Below are 21,653 nucleotides of genomic sequence, written 5' to 3'. Positions count from 1 at the left end.
GATCCTTCTTGGACATGGTAAATGTAAGGTATGGACCTTTGATCACGTCCACTGTCTCCTTACCCACTTATTTGTCTTTCTAGAGGAGTTACTATTTTTATTAAAGAAATCTTGATCATTTTTTTCTCCATGGTACAAATATTCACCTCCCTTCAATATTATTCTTGCAAAAATGAGATTGGGAGTGTCCAGCCTGGGGTTAGTGATGGGTTTTCTAAACAAAAGACTGTCGTAGGATTGAAGCTGTTTGGCCCCATTAAAGGGAAGAATTAAACTTAAGGACATGAGGAACAGGCTTGGCATGAGGTACCTCCAACCATCTTACTGACATCCATGAGGTCTCAAAAAACTTTGAGCTTTGAGTTCTGCAGACTTTGCTCCAGGAGGACAAAGCCTTGGGAGTAAGAATCCTCCAAGATTTTATCTTCAGTGAAGCAGAACGACAAGGCTGGTAGTTCCCCCTTATCAGTGAGAGCTTGTGATGGTTTCGTTCCTCATCAGTGGTGAAATTGGGAGCGAGTTATACTGGCTATTCCCAAACAACATTGATAAAACTTCTATACAGAAGCATGCGTAGGTGTGCACATATTGAGAGTGAATGTGCTTTCCGTGTTGGAGAGAAAATATTTTATCAAGCTTTCTATAAAATGCGTGCCAAGAAAAATATAACAACCCACTTGTAAAGGTTTCGTTGCTATTGGCCTGACAGCACGGGTGTCGGAGGGAGTCAGAAAAGCTTCCAAAAGAGTTTTTACAATGCATAAAAGCAGCACTTCAAGATCCATAATCTCTTGCTGTTTTAGGATAAGAGATGAGCATTGACTGACATGGAAAGGAGGAAATACTCAATTTCTTTGTTCAAAATCGTATGGGTTTTTTATACGTTAGTTTCATTGGAGTGGATTAAAATTTTTTTACCTTACAGTGTAAGAAAACCTTTGATCCCAAGACTAAATTATTTCTCTCCTGTTTTTCCAAATGAGGATAATTTTTTGAGAGGGCATCTTAGGTTTGCGGCAGGGGGAGCAGAAAACTCAGTTTTGAAAGTGTTTACTTAAATGTGCCTGCTGTTGGGGGAGGATGAAAATTTGGAGGAAGTGGGTTCATGGCGGGGCGCATCAGGGAAACGATGCAATTCCTGCACATCATAATGAGTGAAGTTTATTTATCATGCTAGAACAATATTACATGACTGTAATTCACATGGATAATCTTTTGCACGTGTACATTGTGCATCTCTGCATGTGAAACACGCTACAGCAAGGTTATCTCTCTATAGTTCTGTACAAAAGTAATAATGTATGCTCATGGTGGGCTGGAAATTGTCCTTTGTGGGAAATGTGAGTGTGTTGTTTTCAGCAGCTAATTTTTGTAGCTGGATTTCTGAATGCCTCCTAAAATAACTGCACCGAGCACTGTGGTGTAGTATTAGATAGGTGGCGCAACATTGTGCAATGTTTAGATACTGAACATGCAGATATTATATATTTTTGACCTTCTCTGAGAATGGAAGAATAGTACTGAACTCGTCAGGAGGAAGACAGAGTGACCTTTTAGAGTTGGGTACCCGAGTGCTAGAAAACAAACAAACAAAAAATCAGTTTGTCAAAATATTAGAGCAGCCTTGTTCAGGAAAACACAGTTTGAAGTTATTTACTTGTATCGGAGCCAGCTTAGCCTGTAGTTGTATTGCCGTACCAACAGGAGAGATTTGAAACTTGTTTAAATTTTAACTTGGCGTTTTATGCATGGAGCTAATTTAGCTCTTCAGTGTAGGAGTGGGTGGAATATCCTTCTGAAGAGCGTAATTACTGTAGGGCCAAGTACTCGGCTGGAGAGAACTGTGAGCTGTGTTACAACGGCAGTTAGCGGTGTACTGACATGAATAGTTGCTTCAGGACAATGCAATGAAGGAATTCTGATTTTTTTCTGGCACAATTCCATGTATACGCAGCATCATCCCATCCCAAATTATGAAGGCTATGCCGTGTGAAAGACACAGTGGTGTACACGCTTGGGAAAAAGGCAGAAGGTTTTGGATGCAGCACAGTCTTTCTGTGGTGTTTTACTTTTTCAGTCTAGGCCAAATCTCCTGGGCCCAGATAAGGGCTTTTCTGCCCTGGTGTATTAGTGTCGGGGGACCGACAGCTGGTGGACGTGCTATAGCAGCCACTCACACTTGGTGTGATGGATCTTCCTTGCTGTTATCTATAGCACAGAACTTTTAACAGTTCATTCACCTTTTTTTAGCACTGTCTTTTGATACCACAATGAGAGAGAGGCATCTGTCCCTGCTGAATAATACCAGTGTTCATTCAGCTGCTTCAGAAACGTCACTTTTCTAGTGGTAGGATGATCACCTTGTCAGCTATGTTGTCTCAGTGCAGTACCCGGCTGCTGGAGAAAAGACCAAAGACATCTCCATGTGTACTCAGAATCCTGTTCTCAGCTTAGGCTGGTGCTGTTTGCCTCCAAAGAAGGGGTCTTCTCTCCTTTTGTAGTAGTAGTATTTGCAGTTGATGGATCTCAATTTTTTGAGAGTGGTCTGTATCTATTTTCTTGCTTCTACAAAAGAGATGGAAAATCACACGTATGCTCTGGGACATACATCTTTAGCAGCACAAGTATGCAGGCTGTCTGGTGGTCTGTCTACTGAGAAGACACTGACAATTATTACTTTCCTTTTTTGGGGTCTTCTGTCTAATGCTTTCGGGTGTTTTCCAAAAATGGTGTGATTTAGCAGCCTAAACATTGTTGAAACTGGGACAAGAGAAATTGAAGCCTACTGTCTGCCCACACACTACAGTTCTGCTGCTGCAGAGCTGGAGATATCAGAAACTGCTGGTCGAGAAAGCCTCTCTCTTTGCATATGATGCTCCTCCGTCCAGAGGCTGTGTGACACATCCTTCCTTATAAAGAGGAATGACACGTGAATGCGGGATTTGAGCAGGGAGATGGAGTAGTTCTGCAGTACACAGTTAGGTCTGGTGGCCAGCAACGTGAGCGATCTCGCTGAAAAGCTGCACTTAAATTGTATTTGCTATGCCGTACTTCTCCGGGAGGACTGCTAGAGCACTTGGAGATATATTTCACGGCTCTGCTGCTGTAAGCTGAGCCGCTCTGTGATTTGTAAGTGAATTAATGGCAAAAATTATTGGTCCTCTTAGGCACACAGGTGAGCAGGGGAATGACAGTGGAGTTCAGCAGTCTTAGAACTCAATTTACCCCACTACATCCTCATGGAAGAGGTGTAGAGGGTTCAACTCCATGTCAGTCTATGCAGATCTAAGCCAGCTGTGCTGTGATGCTGTTCCTTCCTCTTCCGCAGCCCAGGATGCTTTCCTTGCTCTGGCAGTGTTGCTCCTTTTCCCGACAGTAATCTAATTTGAGGGAGTTGATTTGGCCAAGTATTTTCTGCTGGCTGCGTTTTCTGCTTGCTCAGGTCCTTGAACTGTGTCAGTGTTGGCAGAGGAGAGAGCGAGAGGGAAGGCACCGTGAAGAAGGAAAGTGAAGGGTTTATCCTGGCAACTGCAGCTTTCATCAGCCTAAGCCTCTGTGTGGAGCGGCACCTCAAGGTACCTGCTCATGCAAAAACAAGGTGGTTTTTGCTCTTACCCTGGGTGGCTCAGCACAGGTCTGACATCTGTAAAATGCTTAAGAAAATGGTTTGTGATGTTAAGAACAGGAGCTTAGGAATGATGTCCAGTCGTGAGCTCTGAATCTCTCCGCAGTAATGATGTTATCTGACTCTTCAGTTAAATAAAGTGTGCCCTGGAATAGGTAACCAAATCTCTTTTTGCTGAAGCTTTGCATTTAAAGGATGAATGAACTATTTGTTAATACTTGTAAAGTAAAATAAGATTCTTGGATGAGAGGTGTTAGTGTTAATATGCCATAAATACTGGTTGAAAAGTCAGAGCAATATATGAAACTGCTGTTGGATTTGGGCAGTTCACCAGATAATATTTTGAACCTAAAGTGTTATTTTTCAGAAAGTCTCTTTACGGAAGTTTAATGGTTTTGTGGTTGTCCTCAAAATAATGTGCCTGCCAGTCTTTCTGGTTCCTTTTAAATGGACTTAAATGTGTGGAACTGATGCCCTTGGACTCCTGACTGGTTTGTCTCATTAATGCTTGTCTCTCATTTAGCCGAGAGGACGATGGTCATGAAAGTGATTTGTCTGCAGCCTTTAAAAAATACAGTTTCAGTCAATCTTGGGTGCAGGAAGGAGGGAGAGAGAGCATTCTGTTCTCCAGGATGCTGATATTTAAAAATGGAATTTAGATAATTAGAGCAGGTCACTTGGCACTCTTTTTTCCCCCGTTTCTTATTTGAAGTGAACTCAGAGCATGCATTAAGAAATCCAGCGCAGTGAGTGTTACGCAACTCTCTCTTTCTGCAAATATGTGCTACTAAGAGCCTGAGAATTTCTGTGAAAGTTTATGGTCCAGGAAGAGTGTCATCTTTCTGAATCTAGGAAGGGACAGGATTATTTTGCAGGATGGTATTTCTTTAAATTTTGGTCTTACCAAGAAGGTATGTGCTGTCTCGCCTCCCTTCTCTGTTAAAATGTGTATAGATTTGCTCCAACTTACCTAATAATTCAAGTCTTCTCCTTACATTCAGAAAGTAATTTGGTACTTTTCTTAAGCTCTTAAGAAGGTGCACCTGGAATTTGGGATGGTGGAAATCACCTTGATAAAGGTGAAAAAGTGCGTCAGCAAGTGCAAAGAGATTTCATAGCATTGGGATGCATTATGTAGCTAGAAGGGCAAAGAACGAGATAGCAATGGCGTGCTGTCCTTTTAAAAACAAAGAATATGAAGTAGAAATGCACAAAATCGATCTGTTTTCTCTTTAACTGGATGATTCTGGCTGAAGCGAAGTGTGTTTAAAACTAACTGAATTGCTTCGGTAACAGGTACCTGGAAGAGGTCCAGAGCTGAGCTGGCCATGAACATTGGATTATTGTCTGTCCTGGGAATGGTCCTTGTTAACCGAACTGTGCTATATTAGCATGATGACACAGCAGAAGTTTATGCGAATACTACTGCGTTAACAGCTTTTGTTTCGAGAGTAATTTTTATCCCGGAGCTGTTGATCCAATCTATTTCATAAACACTAACGTTTACTCTAAAGTTCAAAGAGATAAAGCCCTGCGTAAAAATGAATTGTTTGAACAGCGTACAGTCACTTGTGCAGTTTATTGCAGAAGAGGTCACTGAGCTTACGGTTTGGGAGGTTTTAAAAAAGATATGCTCATTTGCTGAAATGTTTGCAGGTACGTGAGCAAGGAAAAAACTACCTCTTCTGTCCTTGCTGTAGAGCATCAAGCTGCTCCGTACTTGAAGGGCTCTTCATTTCAGATGGATTTTCCTTTTAATAGTTGAGCATAGTTACAAAGTTATAGTTTTAAAGGGTTTTTGGAGTTTATGCCTAAATATTTAAGTGGCTAAATCCACGTGAGTTAAAAGCATATGCTTAGAAGGCCTTCGGAAGGAGGAAAAAGGTGCACAAATTCTTGTAAAGAGCCCCAGCAGTAAATAAGTTGAAAAAGCTGTTTAGTGTAGTTGTGAAAGTAGAAGTCAGCTCTGCTAGGTGTTAGGCTGAGAGAAAGTCTGCAGTGAGGAAAAGGTTGGGAAGACAGAATGGGGAAATGACATGTTCCCTACTCGGATATTTGGCAGTTGGAATGAAACCTGTGCCTTTGAATCCTGGGCCACTGTCAGATGCTTTCTAATTTATACAATTTGAGAGCACAGAAATTTTTTATCAGCCTTTGTTCCTGTGATGTCACTTGGAAGCCTTTCTTTTGCGAGCTGAAGGTTTGCTGAGAAGGGCTAAGAAGGTTGTGAAGTGGCCGTCACACCTGATGTGAAGTCTGTGTTTCAAATTGCCAACAGGAATATGGGTATTCTAAATAAAGCGTGCAAAATCTCCAGCCTATAAATTGCTTGTTAGCCTTCATCTTCTTGGACCTGTTAATTAATGGGATGATGTAGAAGAAATGGAAGCTTGGCTGCAGATATGTGCAGTGTCTTTCATTTTAACCATTTCCCTAGATTCTTGAACAGTTTTGTTAGGTCTGATGTGCTTTTTTTTTTTTGGTTACTATCAATGTCCGCTGCACTTTATTCCTGCTGTCAGCTAGAATTAGGAGAGACTACAAGTAGTTCATCAGCATTTGTAGACATGTTTTATAGGACTATAAAACCACGTCTCTTTTGATGTGCTGAGCTTATTCACACTTGGTCCCTGTGTGACTAGCTTTAAAGGCAGTGAGTCGTACTCTTACTAGCATCATAAAAATACTGTGAACGGGAAAAGGCCAAACGCTCATCGTGTCCTCACTGCAAGACGTCTAATCTGACAGCAGTGCATGAGGGATTCATGCAGGCAAATTCCTGCTAATGTTAGAGAGTAGCTGATATCCAAGGGAAATGTTTGGAAACTGTTTTGCTTAAAAGCCTTTCTGCTTTTGTGCTGTGTATTGTTGTGTTTACCATGCGTGACATTTACAAAACGGTAAGGTAGAATCTTTTTTTTCCTGAAGTTTACCAGCTCTTGCTGTTTCTTTCCTGATATAAAATCTCTACTGCTTTTTTCCAGTAATTACTTCTGATGTAGAAAACTACAGAATTGCATTAGCAAAAATATTTTCTAAAATTTCTCTTTCCATTATCTTATTTTCCTTGGTTTTTGCTCATAGATGGGCATGTTTGCAGGTGAGTCCCTAGCAATGAACTCCTAGGACTCTGGCCACGTGTATCAAGAAGCTCAGCCCTGTTCAGATAGAAACTGTCAAGGTTTTAGCCGTTATGTTCAGAAGGGGCTGCAAGGGTGTTAATGTCTTCTGGTCTTTCTCATTCATTCTGCAAGCCATGCTACTTGCCTCTTGTTGCTCTCTGTTCACACACATGCATCCCTTTAAACTTCTCCCCCCCATCTTTGTTCCTTCTTTCCCTTTCTTCATCAACACCATGCTCTCGGCCTTGCTCCAGGGCCCAAGCAAGAAGAGAAGGTGCCAGCGTTTAGGGACACGCCTGTGTGAGGACCTAAGACTGTAGGTGGGATAACAGCAGATCCTTATCACTCGCGAAGGCAACCGCAAGTCTGCGCACATACACTTGGAAACTGTCGCTGCTGCAGCTCTGGACACATAGGCACCACTTTGAAATGTGTTGTGTATCACTAGTAGTATACATAAAACATTTTAGGAACATCTACTTCACAGCATGCTTCTCATCATCAAAGTGACTTAGTCATCTGATCTCACCAGGGTGATGCCATTCTGTATTTTACACATGGGGGAGCTAATGTTTGAATGAGTGAAACAAACGGAAGGGTTTGGAAGTATTTCTATTATTTCTGGTGTGCCTGGTTTGATACTGTAGAAGGAGGGGAGTACATTGTGTGTGGGTTTTGTTGTTTTTAGTAAGAGTTTCTAAGATTTTGTTTGTTTCTCTTGACATTATGGAGGCTCTGCGCCACTGAGAATCAGGACATGAATACGCAAAGCACCCAACAAAAATTGGAGACGACTGTTTTGCTGATGATCTGCAGGTTTTGATATTTTGTTTATTTTGTACTTTTTTTTTATGGTTGCGCTGACCAGCTGCCTTTTGAAGTGGTTTTATTTAGGAAGTCTGCAAATAGCTGTCAGTGATTTTTGAGTAATATGTCATTGGGTTTATATATGCGTAAGTGTTCCAATGGATAGTGCAAACTCTGGTTACAGATAATGAAGACTTGAGTCTGAAGTGGTTGGACTGTGATGCTTGAGGGTATGTACATGACTGCAAGACATGGCGAGAAAGTATGTAAGCATAGAATCAGCCTTAATATTTTTTCTTAATTACTTAATTTGCATTTATTCTTTGGCTTAAGCAATTTCAGCTGTGTAAGGCTTTCACTAAGTTTTAGCCAAAGTACTCAGCTGTAAGAGAACAGAGGGTCTGCTTCTATATATATTGTGCAAATATGTATGTACAAACCACCAGCAAGTGGCTGATGATTCACTGGTGATCTCTGGACTGAGAGAGGCTGAAGAGCCTGAAGCCTGCGTGCTTTGCAGGAAATGACAAACTCCCAATTACGTTGAGAACAACCAACCCCACTCCGCCCCCAAATCCTTCTGTTACGCTCAGTGGTGTTCTGGTAGTGGCACTGTAAGTCAGCATTTTTTGACGTCTAAACATGTTTTTTTTTAAAAAAAGTATCCCGATTGATTTGTCAGAAATAGACTTGGGAGAAGCTGCTTTCTCTCTATTCTGGTGGCTGAAATGGAAAATCTGAATTGCACTTTATACCTCTGTTCTGTGTTGCTTTCCCTGTGGGAAGTGCCGATGTCGTGTGCTTCAAAAATGCCCATATGACATAGGCAGACTTTGAAATGGGCTGATTTTTATTTCTCTACTACAAATGTTCTAATTTCATTTTTTTTTTAAATGAACAAAAAAGACTATTTCAAAAATCTGAACTAAAATAAAAATTTAATTTTGTTTCATGTGGTTAACAATGTAGTTCTATTTTTTTTTTTGGTTGGTTTTACGTGCTTTTAGACTCTTTGGAGAAGGTTTACTAATCAGTAACTTCTTTAGCTCTTGATACGTAAAGGTATGAGGGGCCTGCTGATTGGACCCTTTTGTCATTTGCAACACCAAAAATGAAGTTTTAAATGTGAAATACGCGTTTCTCTGCCTTACGAAGCGGGATCTAACCACATAGCATGTACATCTATGTGCTTTGACTGGCCCAGAGCCATCAGTAGGTAATGGAACTTCATTTGGGGATTAACATAAATTCTAAATAACTGTACAGTGTGTTTCTGCAAACCCCTTCTCCCTGGCAGGCTGTGCCCTGTGCAACTCCCAACCAATATGCCGTCACCAAACACGGCCACCAAAATAGAGAGCTTAGAGAGAGCAGGAGAAAATGAGCTTGATGATAACAAAAGAGCCCAAATCCTGAACTTGTGAAGGCAGGAAAACAGAATTGATTTAGTCAGTACTGCTTTGTTTCAAGGCACATGATTATTTTAATTCTTAATTTGCCCCATGGTGGCCAGTCTGGTACACTGGAGCAAATGAGGAGTGGGAGAAGTAAGCTTGATCATTTCCTGATGTCAGTGGCCCTAGTAGGCCAAGGACCACAGTGGATTTTCCAATTTAAAAGAGTAACATTTCAATATTGAAATATGCATTCCCTCTGTTTAAAGATTTAACTTTGGAGATTTGCTTCAAAAGCTGACCACTAGGAACCTTGAAAAAGAAACCTGAGAATCTTCTGTAACCACCCCATTTCCCCCAAAGTGATAAAAATAATACCGATGGCACTTTATTTTTGTGGTCATTCTGTCTTCTGCCCGTAGTAAATACCTTGCGTCTTTAAGGAGGAGCAACTCGAAAACGTTTCGTTTTTACTAGATCTGTGTTTCGTACTTGTAGTCTTTCCCTTCCCTCCTTTCTCAGTGCTGCTCTTGTCTTGATGTGCAAACTTGAGAGAGATGGTAGGTCTCGCATCGATTTCATATGCAAATTCGTTCTGCTGCGATCATCCAGCTTGAGCTAGGCTCGACAAGACTGCTCTTCAGTTCCACGTTACAAAATTAGTTTGCCGTATTTATGGTTGATGAGTCAGTGATCAAAGTTGGTAAGACTGGGTGTTGAAGCTTCCTATTTCATGCAACAAATACAAGTGGTGGTAGCCCTCCGTAAGGCTGCTGGTAGCTGGTGGTCTGTCGACAAGCCCTTTATTTTTCTCTTCCCTGTTCTTTGAATATGCATCTTTGGCACAGCACTATATACAGTTTCAAGTGTTGCAGTGTTGAAGACCCACCTGAAGAACAGGAAAGACCCATATCTATCAAAATATAGAATATGTATGCAAAAATAACAGCAGTATTTATTCTAGAATCCACATGTTAATTGTTGCTTGTAAGCAAACGGCTGGAAAAGACAGTAACTGTGTCCATGCTAGGAACCATGGAAACCCATTTTCACCTGAGAAAAGGGGGAGATGAGGGAATTAGTTAATTAAATGTGGCCTGCATACAGTTGTTCTACTCTTAGTATGTAATTAAATGCCTTGTAAAGCTCTTTGGGGTCCTCATTTACTGGAAAAGGCCTAAGAAATGTGTGATTGTTGGTATAGTCTCAGTGAAGCTGTGAGCTGGAAACTGATTAAAATAATAATAAAATGTGTTGCATTGTTAATTCATTCTTTCCAATAATAAAAGCTGGACTCCCTCTGCTTTGCATTTATAGCATAGGCTTGAAAAAACATCAAAGAGCAGCAACTAGGAGAAGAGAATGAAAAATACATGTGTGCTTAGCGTAGATGTTGTGGTTTTGAGTGATGTGGTTCTGATGCTTTTCCTTACTGGAGCATTGTCTTTTATTTTTAGTATTACAGTGTGACGTAATGACACTGATCAGCTTTTGCCATGGTTTCTGTGGGTGAAATGTTGTTTCCCAGAGCTTTTTTGGTGGAAACCTTGGTGGTGGTGCCTATTATTCTCAGTGTAGTAGTAGCTGAGGGGCCCTGTAGAGTGACTATAAAATGACTCTGTGCTCAACTCAGTACTTGTTTTTCTGTAGTTTTTACTGAGCCATCGTATGAATTTCTGTGATCATGGGGTTTTCCAGAAGAGCCAAAGGCATTTAGGATCTAACTCCCTTGGCAATTCAGTGGGAATTGGGCAACTAATTACTTTAGATTCTTTTGAAAATCCCAGATCTAATTTTGCATTATAATAACATTATTTTAGAGGGGGGTAAACCTCTAAGAAAAATAACACTTTGTGTAACTTTTAGATTTTTTTTAATAGACAGGGGAACTGTTTGCTTGGCCTTGCTGATGGCAGAGTCTCTTGTGTTGAACCTCCTTTGGAAAAGGCTCGGAGCAGGAGGTCAGGTGGAAGGGTGGAAGACGAAGGGCTGGTTGCTGTCTTTCCCAAGGACTGACCTGTGGCCTTGTGCGATACCCAAGATGAATGTGCGAACAGGACACTCGTCTGCCGCTTGGTTGATTCATTCCAATTGCAGAAAGGTTAATCATGTCATTAATTTTCTCTCCTAGGCTTAGGCAGTTGGAAGTTGCTACGTATGACAGGGAGAATCATACAAATCAGTTACACCTCCCAGCGGGTCCGTAAATAGATAAATCGGAGTGGTCCCTTAAGCTTAATCTCAAAGATCTTTCTCTTTTTACTCATAAAGGACAGCAGTGTGCCCAGGTGGCCAAGAAGGCCAACAGCATCCTGGCTTGTATCAGAAATAGTGTGGCCAGCAGGACTAGGGAAGTGATCGTGCCCCTGTACTCGGCACTGGTGAGGCCGCACCTCAAATCCTGTGTTCAGTTTTGGGCCCCCCACTCCAAGAAAGACATTGAGGGGCTGGAGCGTGTCCAGAGAAGGGCAACGGAGCTGGGGAAGGGTCTGGAGCACAAGGCTGATGGGGAGCGGTTGAGGGACCTGGGGTTGTTCAGCCTGGAGAAAAGGAGGCTGAGGGGAGAGCTCATCGCTCTCTACAACTGCCTGAAAGGAGGTTGTAGAGAGGTGGGGTCGGTCTCTTCTCCCAAGTAACAAGTGATAGGACAAGAGGAAATGGCCTCAAGCTGTGTCAGGGGAGGTTTAGATTGGGTATTAGGAAAAATTTATTTACTGAAAGGGTGGTCAAGCACTGGAACAGGCTGCCCAGGGAAGTGGTTGAGTCCCCATCCCTGGAGGTATTTAAAAGCCGTTTGGATGAGGTGCTTAGGAACATGGTTTAGTGGTGGACTTGGCAGTGTTACGTTAACAGTTGGACTTGATGATCTTAAAGGTCTTTTCCAACCTAAACGATTCTATGATTCTATGAAATAAACCAGGAGATTTACACGTGATTAGCTAGGACACAATAAAAGGATGATCTCACTTTATTACAATGATTTGGTGCTATATTCTCTTGCTGTTTAATCAGTCTGTCACATGCCTGGTGCCCTGTTAAAAAAACTGCATTTCCCAGCCACGTTACCTGCCAAAGTGATAAACGACGGTGCCTTTGAATTGTTCTCTCATGCTAACCTCTCTTGATAATTTGCCTTAATTCATGATGGTGTCTTTCCTTTAGAGCCCATCTTGGTCCTAATGTGGAAAAATTAAGATGTTACCAAAAATCCGTGGTTGTGATGACTGCAGTGGAGAGTGTTCTGAAAGCTTTTGTAATCTCTCCATAACAGTGCTGCTAATAGCTCCCTGCTAGTATGTACAGATCCTTGCATTTGACTAGAGATTAAGCTAGTGATGTCCTTCAGTTTGTCTGCAGCGTGGTATCAGACATGCAGTTCAACTCTTGCAGTTCCATCCACGGAAAGCAGCAGCGTATGTGTTTGTATCGATACATTCTTTTTAAAACTGTGTTGCTTGCAGCTCTTCAGTATCGTGTAAGACGAGCAATTGTAGATTTTTTCTTTTCAAGCTAGCCATATTTTCACTCTAGAAGCTTCAGCTTTCTTCTGCGTTGCAAGGTGAATGCAGTTGGATAACCTTTTGTAAAAGACGCTTTTGTTTCCAGTGGGACAGGTGGAATTTTAAGGTGCCATGTTTTTGAGCAATTCGTCTCAACAACACATTGATTTTTCAGTGCACTGCATGCCTTTCAGTTCTTCAGCACTTAACATCCGCTGCTTGAGCAGTTAGGAAATAGGTTCGTAAATATGTTTCAGATATCTGCACTTTTGCCTTCACATGGAGAGGAATACTGAGCAAAATAAGGATTCCAGGGGATGGGACACTTGTATCAACAGTTAAATTGTGAAAATAATTTTCAATGCGTGGTTAGGTTCCGGTTCTGCTGTTGGTAAGGGGATAGGCCAAGCCCCTAGAAAGCGTCACGTTGCTGTCTAAATTTGAACATCCTTCTGATTCAGCTTTGTAGTGGGAAGTAGTACTGAAGGAGAGAGACTTCTGTCGCTAACTTCGTGCGTGGTGTGGTTCAAGACAGGACTGTCATACCAGCAGCTAGTTAGCGCTTTGCTTAAAGTAGAACTGTGATTCTCTTTATGCTTTATCCTAAGTATTAATTTGTGATTTTCAAAGCTTAATATGTCAGAGTTATTTGGAAGGATGAATAAAGCCTCTGCATCTCTGGGCAACAGGTACTTTAATACATCTGAGTATATGTAGGTCAGAAGATGTGATTTGTAGAAATTTGTACGGCAACTTAGAAGTCAGTCTTCCCTTAATAGCAACCTGTGTGATTCCTTTAAATTCTCTGAGGTTGCAGGTTCTATAAAGCCGGTTAGAATTTGGTCCTTGTATTCCCAAATTCTGCTTTCCTTTCTCAGCAATGATTCTTTCAGTATAATGTTCTTTGGTTTAATATTCTTCAGAGACTGAGTTTGAGAAATGTTCTTTGTTACTTATGCTTCATATCTACTGTTATGCCTGTATTCCCTTTACTTTATATATACTGCTTTTTCTGAAAACCAGCTAGATGTTAATCTGAATTTTTGCATTGACAGGCTTAAATGTATTCTGTTGTCAAACACCAGCGGAAGCAAAATGATTTCCTAGTTCTTACAGTCCACCTCAACATGTATTGACATTCTCTGCAAAGTCATTTGAACGAAAATCCAAACATCAAATACCCGAGTTGAAGGGATCCTGCAGGTGCAGATGAGAATGAGATTATGAGACTTATCTCCAAGGTCACAAAAATGTTCTGCCTTTTGAGAAGTCGCCATTGTAACGTTGAGTGGATCGTTCATTGCGTGCTGTAACTGGTGCTATGCGTTCCCAACAGTTCAGCCTCCTGCGATTAGTGAGAAGTGCTAGCCTTGTATTTTCTGTTAGTGCTTTTTTTAAGGCCAAGGGTTCAGGTTGAAGGTTTTGTTAAACATTCTTCTCTTTTGCATTTAGTTTTGCTGTGAGCTATATAATTAACAATTTCCTTAAAGATGAGTTAAAGGTTCACATATTAATTGACGCTATAGAAACCCAGTCTCCTGCACAAGTTGTAATAGTTCTTCATGGTCTGTGTAAGATTATTGCATGATCTATTAGGGACATATTCTTTTGGATGCATAATACTATGCCGTATTAATGATTCTGAGAGTTTTTGGCTTCATTCTGAAAGGTTGTATAGAAGGAATGTGAATCCCTCTAACATCTCTCAGCTGCAGCCCCCTCAGAATTGTAACTCGGTGTCTGCTGAAGGGGTAGGTTCTGGAAAACAAGAGTAGTGCAGTGAGCAAATACATTCAGGGTAGAGCAATACAGTTAACTTTAGGGGAAACTTCTTAATTTAGATTTCCCCACCCCCCCCAACCCCTGGCTGGGGAACAGACTTTAGTATGTGGTTTTTGTAGTGTAAACCAAAGACAAAACATACCTTTAATGAGAAAAAGCAGATAAACTCAGTTTTAAAAGAGAAGATCCCTCAGATGGCCCTGATGACGCCAGCTGCTTTGCAGGACAGATGTTCCAGAGCCAGCTTGAGATTAGCAGTTTCAGGTATTGGTCAGTCTATTTCCTCGATATAGTCCCGATTTATCAATACCCAAAGAACTCCTGTATCTGCACACCAGTCTGCTACAGAGACATAATTTAGAGCTTTGGAGAGATTGCTAAAGTTATGTGCAGCCATGTGCGTGTTTGGCAAGGGAAGAACAAGGGAGTGGGTGGTATTTAAGTGGGTTTTTTGTGCTTTTACTCTTGGAATAACCTCTCTAGTGCTGAATGGTTTAATCAGATATATATGGTACTGTTTGCAACTCTTCCAGCTCGATGCAGAGGAAATTTAATAGTAGTATGATTATAATCCCAATTCTGTGAAATTCTAGTGGAATGGGAGTGGAGAAGCAAACTTTTTAAAAAAAATTATGTAAACTTTTTGCTGTCCTGTGGACAAAAGATCTTTTGAAGAGCTCCTTTACTTCTCCGCTTTCCAATTCCTTTCTGTGTTGAACAGGGCTCTTTCACACCCCCAAATTTCCTGTCATCGTGTGTCCATGCATTCTACCTGCTGAAAATGTCTTTATCTTCACTGTAGTCCCGGCTAAGATATTGGAAAGGTAAAACTTCTTGAAGGTCTGTAGAGTATTTAAAATACCTTTATGAGCACAGAATCAAAACTTTGGAGCTCAGCTTATTGTATGTCGTTATCTGCTTGAAAAGGCTGTACATGGTATTGGAGGAGCTGCAGTAGCCCAGTGAAAATGCTTATGTTGCACTGACAATGGTTGCAGGGATTGTTGCTCCTTTTGAGTGCCAAATTTGGGGTTTTTGGGGGTGTTGTGTCTGTGTGGCGCTAGGGAAGGGGGGGGGGGGGGAGCAATGGCTAATCCATCCAAGGGGAAAGATTGATGGTTTTGGGGTGAATGTGAACTTTTTTCGATGCACTGGGCTGTAATTGAGTTCATAGTTGTACTTTTTTTGCCTTACTAGAGTCTGATGGTTGTGTTAAAATAATATCAGTCCCAGCACCTCAGTAAGATCCTGATGATGCTGGCATTTATGCACCTGCTTAATTTGGTTTTGCAAGTAAGGCCAGCAAGACTGCCTGTGAGACTTCACTTAAATTATGTGCTGGCTCAGCAGAATAAAACTGACTTGGAGTACTTAATGAATCTGAAATGATTTCCACGAAGTATTTGCTGAACCTCAGCTTATTTTCGCAATCTTGAAAATGGCTCATTAATTGATGGGAGACTGACCATCCCTTTGGACAAAAGAAGTGGGGTCCAAATTACAGTTTCTCTTAAACAGCGCTGACTTTCTCATTTTGATCATCAGTAGAGTGGCCCCAGGTACTTGCATTTGTTTTAAAGGAGCCTTTGGGTTTAAGACATGCTTTTTTCTTATTTGCCACATTTTGTCTCTTTTGTGTTTCACTGAATCACACAGAATGGTTGAAGTCAGAAGGGACCTCTGGAGGTCATCTGGTCCAACCCTCCTGCTCAAGCAGGGCCACCCAGAGCGAGTTACCCACAACCGTGTCCAGATGGCTTCTGAATATCTCCAGGGATGGAGATGTCACAACCTCCCTGGGCAACCTGTGCCAGTGCTCGGTCACCCTCACAGTCAAAAGGCATTTCCTGATGTTCAGGGAACCTCCTGTGTTTCAGTTTGTGCCCATGGCCTCTGGTCCTGTCCCTGGGCACCACTGAACAGAGCCTGGCTCCGTCCTCTTTGCACCCTCCCTGCAGGTATTTATACACGTTGATAAGATCCTCCCTCGAGCCTTCTCTTCTCAGGCCCAGCTCTCTCAGCCTTTCCTCATATGTGAGGTGCTCCAGTCCCATCACCAACTCCATGGCCTTTCGCTGGACTCTCTCCAGTATGTCCATGTCTCTCTGGTACTGGGGAGCCCAGCACTGGACACATCACTCCAGGTGTGACCTCCCCACCCACCCAGTTTCTCCTCTACATCCAAATTTCTGGTTGCTTCTCCCTCAGCTTCTGAACATGCTTGGATTATAATCAGCTTTGTTATGTTAATCTGTTCATGCTTTCAGTGATTTTACTATCCATTATATGCTGTACATTGTGTATTACTGTAGGGTAAGGACATAAATATAACTATAAATATTCTAACTATAACTCTAACTCTAACTATAAATATTCATGCAAGTTGTATATACAACTGTACAGTGACAAGCAACTTGGTGTTGTTGCTTCCTTGCACAGAATGAGAAAATCTTGTATTTAAATCTTAATGGTAAAGCCCGTACTTTGCCTTTTTTTCTAAGGCATTAATCCGTGTTTTTAGACTCCTCTTGTCTGAAGAGGGACTTGCTGTAGCAGATAGAGTATCAGGTTGGAGAACGTGAGTCAGTCCTGATTCTGCGTTTGGTTTTCTGTACAACCTTGGGCAAGTTGCTCACTTGAAATAAGGTGGATAGTTTGCCTTATAATAACAACGTGTGCTAAACCAAAGGCTGTGGAAGGCAATGTAAAGGCTATTGTGGCTTAATGTTTAAATTCTCCGGTACGTTATTTATATAGACCCTTTGTTTTCTTTGGCGGATTTGTTCCTGTAATATCCTTTCAGATCTTTATTCTCGTATGGTCTGGTTGATGAAACAAACGGACATGTAATTTTTGAGTGTCAGATGGATGCAGAGACTGTTCGGTAGCTATTTTGTTGTTTAGCTCACTTGTTTACTTCATTCCCCAAACTCCTATCTTCCCTGAATTTACTGTTCTGGTCCATCCTTACTGCTGCATTATTGTCTGGAACACTTCCTATTGATTTTCTGTGTTGGTGATGATTTCCTCTTCTGAATGCAGTTGTGAAGAATTGAAAGTCATTTGGTCAGAGAAAGTTTTGTCCCTCCTAAGATCTAGAGGACCATTTAAAATCTTTTCTGTAACCTGATTTGAAGAGGTTTGATATTCTTGTTTGTTCAGTTGTCATTTTATTAAAGTCACTTTGTGCATCTCTGTCTCTTTGGTAGGCTTTGTTTTCAGCACAGCATGGAAAGCTGTTTTGGTTTTTGTTTAGAAAAAAATCTTATATTATGAATTAAATTTAATATTCCATTTTGGGGTTCCTCTACAAACCATTTACTGAAAGCAGAACAGCAAAAGATTCAATTTAGTAATTGTCTGATCAGTAAAACCCTCCTTGTGCAGACTTTAAGGAAAAAGGAGCCTTTTGAGGTGGAGAGGGATTTATTTGCGATTATTGACCGGCAAGTTCTGAGTTGCAGAGATAAGTGATTAATCCATGTGCCATAATCTATCAGAATTTGAATGGGTTCTTGTTAAACGTTTCATTCCTAGGATAGAACTAATAGTTTAGAAATTATCTGTTATTATCTGGTGTTTAGACTGATAGAGCAGCAGCTGGGAACAGGCTTCAAGGATGCTGCTGGAGTTGTTTTGTCTGAGATTTGCATGTATGGGGATATCAGTGTTGTCAGTGAGGTCTTGATCTACAATGTGCTGAGTACTTTGGCCCTAATCCAGAAAAGCAATTAGATGTATGGCGTGATTGGGACCGTTCACATGTTTTAAGTTGTGTGTGTGCTTAAGTGCTTTGCTGGCTTATGGCCAGACTGCCCAGCACCTTGCAGGATGAAGACAATATTTTTGTAATAAGCTAAGGTAGAACCTTTTTCAGAAGGTGATTGAAGCTGATTTCCATGTCTTTACTGGGAAATAGCCCAGCCTGAATCTCCAAGGTTCAGAGTAGCTCAAGGGAATTCTGTGTGTTTATTGAATATCTCCGTCACTTCTGGACTATGAGGATAATGAATAAAGTTGTCATTTATATTCTGCTATTTGTCAGCTTGCAAATGGGGTGATCTGTGGATAACAGTTCATTATCTGTTTAACAAAATCTGTCATGTTGGGGATGAAAAATGTCATTCCTCAAAAAGTGAAGGGGTTGGGTATACTAATGGAGCCAGGCACCTGTGTCAGTGCTATATTGTTTCCATATGTGAATGGATAACAACATTTTCTCCTATGCTTTCAGCCCTACCAATATTAGTATGCAGTGAAAACGGAGAATTGATTTTTAAGACATGGGCATCTAATTGCTCCAAGAATTTGAGTGTTCTGTGTCCATGCATTAGCCTCATTGAAAGCCAGGCTGTCTGCACAGATGCATCGGGAAGCTTCTACTGAAATTGAATTCCTGTACTGCTGAACAGATTCCCAAGATATCACAGTCCTACCTGAAACCTAAATAGACAAGAGAAAGAATAGGAAGAGAGGCACCCAAGCTAATGTACAGCAAGTAGTCAAATTAAATGGAAGAATATTGTGGGAAAAGTAGAGGAGTTTGGGGTTTTTTTGTTGTGGGTTTTTTTTTTTCCTTAAATACAGTCTGATTCTCGAAACTAGTAGGCTCTCCCCCCAAAAAGGGAAGACTTTTTGAACCCAAAGGTTATTCAGCTTCTATGACATTCGTGTTTAAGGCACTTCAGAAGTAGTCACAGAATCACAGAATTGTAGAGGTTGGAAAAGACCTTTAAGATCATCGAGTCCAACCGTAAACCTAACACTGCCAAGCCCACCACTACACCATGTCCCTAAGCACCTCATCCAAACCGCTTTTAAATACCTCCAGGGATGGTGACTCAACCACTCCCCTGGGCAGCCTGTTCCAATGCTTGACCACCCTTTCAGTGAAGAAAAATTTCCTAATATCCAGTCTAAACCTCCCCTGGCGCAACTTGAGGCCATTTCCTCTCGTCCTATCACTTGTTACCTGGGAGAAGAGACCGACCCCACCTCTCTACACCCTCCTTTCAGGCAGTTGTAGAGAGCGATGAGGTCTCCCCTCAGCCTCCCTTTCTCCAGGCTAAACAACCCCAGGTCCCTCAGCCGCTCCCCATCAGCCTTGTGCTCCAGACCCTTCCCCAGCTCCGTTGCCCTTCTCTGGACACGCTCCAGCCCCTCAATGTCTCTCTTGTAGTGGGGGGCCCAAAACTGAACACAGCATTCGAGGTGCGGCCTCACCAGTGCCGAGTACAGGGGCACGATCACTGCCCTAGTCCTGCTGGCCACACTATTTCTGATACAAGCCAGGATGCTGTTGGCTTTCTTGGCCACCTGGGCACACTGCTGGCTCATACTCAGCCAACTGTCAACCAACACCCCCAGGTCCTTTTCCACCAGGCAGCTTTCCAGCCATTCTTACCCAAGCCTGTAGCGTTGCATGGGGTTGCTGTGGCCCAAGTGCAGGACCTTGCACTGAGCCTTGTTGAACCTCATACAATTGACCTCGGCCCATCGATCCAGCTTAAAAAGCTGACTTGGAGCATGGTGTGGGTTGAGGCAATTTGATTGAAATGGAACATTTTGCAGAAAACTTGCTACAGAATGTAAGTAGCAATTAAAGAAGGCATGAGACATCTTTCTAATAAAATCTAATAAAAGGCTACTCGGTGACCTAACAGATTAAGGGCACAGAGTAAAGGGTATTTTTTGCTTATTATTTTTTAGAGAGAGCAAGTGGGGTTTTTTTTGTTTGTTTGGTTGTGTTTTTTTAAGAGGAAAAAATGAATAATGGGTAATGGGCCCTTTCAGCAAGTAGAACTTAAATATGTGATCTTAAAGATAGTAGGGCAGTGACAAAGAAAACAGTGAATTCTAACATTTTTCTCTGTTTCTTTACAAGTGAAAAGGCCTAAAATACGCGATGGCTCTTCAGTCAGGGGTGGATGAACGGGATGATGTGTGGATGCATCTAGTTGCCACGATAATTTAAGAGGGACTATTTTCTTATCTGTATGAAAATTGGGTGGTGATAGATGTCAAATATTTGTCTTCAGTAGTAAAGTAAATATTTGCTATCTAACTGTCCCCATCAGTGAACAAATCACTGGCAAACAACAACATATTGCAAGAAGGAGGATGCATGAAATTACATAAAAATTAAAGATGAAGCAACTGAATGAAAATAGATACCAAATAAAACTAAAAACCAAGTTAAATAAAAATTAGGTGTTTGGATTCCCTTGTGATCAAGAGAACCAAATTATAGAGTGCGTTATGCAAAGGTGGTGAAATGACAAATGTCAGTGGAAATCTGTAAAGCTGTTTGCAGACTATGCATGGAAGACAGACTTTTTGTAGGAGGTGGAGGAACATGGCTTTATTTAAAGAATTCCTCTGTCTAGTGAGATAAAAATTCAGAGTAGAGAGGACCACATATAGGGACAAAAATACTATGCTGTAAAAATTGAAGTGTATTAGCAGGTTTTATTAGTCTGTGGATTGAGGAGTGGAAATGGAGTGTAATTTTTTTTTCTTTTATTTGTTTAAAAAGATCAGAGACCAGCACTTGTTAACAAAATTGTGGTAGCTGCCATCCTCCATTCCTGATGTTTAAGTTGGGTAAGTGGAAAAGTCAGAACCTGTTGATGGAGACCTTGTCTTTGTGTAATGGCCAGTTCAAGAGCTCACGGGAGGAGCAAAGCAGTTTTTAGGTTAAATCTTGGATTGCTCTCTGACATAGTGTACCATGGCTGGTTCAAAATAAATAATTTGAGCTGCCTAGTAGTAGTTCCTAGAGTATAATTATGTTAAGCATCCAGAGGAGCAGGCTGAGCATCAAATAATAAAATGGACAGAAAAGGAGGTAAAGTAAAAGGCTAAATTGCAAATTCCTAAACAGGCAAAGGAAGCAAAACTCTTAGTTGGCTGCTGGTTTTCACTTGTCCAGTCTTGGAATTATGTTCCTTTGAACAGAAAGTAAAACAGCAAATAGATAAACAGTACCGCTGCCAAGGTTGGAGGTGTGTTTATTTGGTGCAAGTGACTTTAAAATTTAGAAATCAAGCCCTAGGAAAGCTAATAAGCTGAAATATTTTTTTAGAGTAGTCAGTAGGAGGGAAGTGAAGACGACCGTTGTGGGTTTTAGGGATCAAATATATTTGATATATCTTTAGACCGTTAAAAGCAAGATGCCTGCAGAAGACATCGTGGTTTTGTTGAATTGTACAAGATTATGTGTTAAAAAAAGAAAACATTATGGGAAAGCTAAATGATTTCTCTGAAACCAGTCTTTAGTCTTGAGAGTGTAGACGAGGAAGCTACCCAGAAACTCTTTTCAATAAAGACATACAGGCAGAGCTAGAGGCTTTAGAAGGAACTTTGAAATTAATTGAAGCTCAAGGGCAGTATGTCAGAAGACTTTTTTAGGAAGGAGAAGTAT

General features: G+C 41.3%; 1 protein-coding gene across 1 annotated transcript in view; it reads left to right on the top strand.

Annotated features, from left to right (window-relative positions):
* EXOC4 (exocyst complex component 4) overlaps window positions 1-21,653 on the top strand; it is a 558,486-nt gene that overhangs the window by 65,645 nt on the left and 471,188 nt on the right. The window lies entirely within an intron of this gene.

The sequence above is a fragment of the Mycteria americana genome, chromosome 1, assembly GCF_035582795.1.
Source record: "Mycteria americana isolate JAX WOST 10 ecotype Jacksonville Zoo and Gardens chromosome 1, USCA_MyAme_1.0, whole genome shotgun sequence".
In the NCBI taxonomy this organism is placed as follows: domain Eukaryota; kingdom Metazoa; phylum Chordata; class Aves; order Ciconiiformes; family Ciconiidae; genus Mycteria; species Mycteria americana.
The sequence above is the reverse complement of the archived record's forward strand: the minus strand, read 5'-3'. Positions and strand labels throughout refer to the sequence as shown.